Below are 761 nucleotides of genomic sequence, written 5' to 3'. Positions count from 1 at the left end.
ATTCTTTGGCATTGTCTTTCTTTGGGATTGGAATGAAAACTGACCTTTTCCAGTCCTGTGGCCACTGCTGAGTTTTCCAAATTTGCTGGCATATTGAGTGCAGCACTTTCACAGCATCATCTTTCAGGATTTGAAATAGCTCAACTGGAATTCCATCACCTCCACTAGAAGAAAGTATAGCTGCCATTTAATTTAAAAAAGTAGAAAACAATTGAAGGGAACCATTTAAATATAATGGAGATACAAAAAATTAATATGTTAAAGGACAAAACTTAATACCATGTTAATTAAAACCGAGAACTAAAAAGGGCTGACTGCTAAAAATATTATTCAAATTTACTGTGGAAATTCTTAGCAAATGCAGTACAAAAAAACTTAAATGGTTGGTATTCACATTAAAAAAATTTGCACCCTTTTATGTAAAGTTTTACAACTAATTGAGTTTCGTTAAGTTTAAGTGAGTAAACCGAGCTCAACATATGGTATTGTGTTTTTTCACCTTGGATGTGAAAAAAAGTAGTAATTAAACTGAATTCCAAAATTAAAACTTTGAAAGCTTTCAGAGCCAATTTTATAAAAGTGTCCCCAAATATCAATATTTAACGTGGTGTAGCACACCAGAGTTGAAAACCCTGCACGTGGAGAAATACTCTCTAGTTAGGCACAGAGTGGAAATTTCAATTATTATCCAATCTGGGCAGTTCTGATTCCAGGAACAGAGAAACCCGGTAAGAGCTTTTGGGCTTTAGCTCCCAAATTCC

Source organism: Bison bison, unplaced genomic scaffold (assembly GCF_000754665.1).
Source record: "Bison bison bison isolate TAMUID 2011002044 unplaced genomic scaffold, Bison_UMD1.0 scf7180017864182, whole genome shotgun sequence".
In the NCBI taxonomy this organism is placed as follows: Eukaryota; Metazoa; Chordata; class Mammalia; order Artiodactyla; family Bovidae; genus Bison; species Bison bison.
This window is presented reverse-complemented; position numbering follows the sequence as displayed.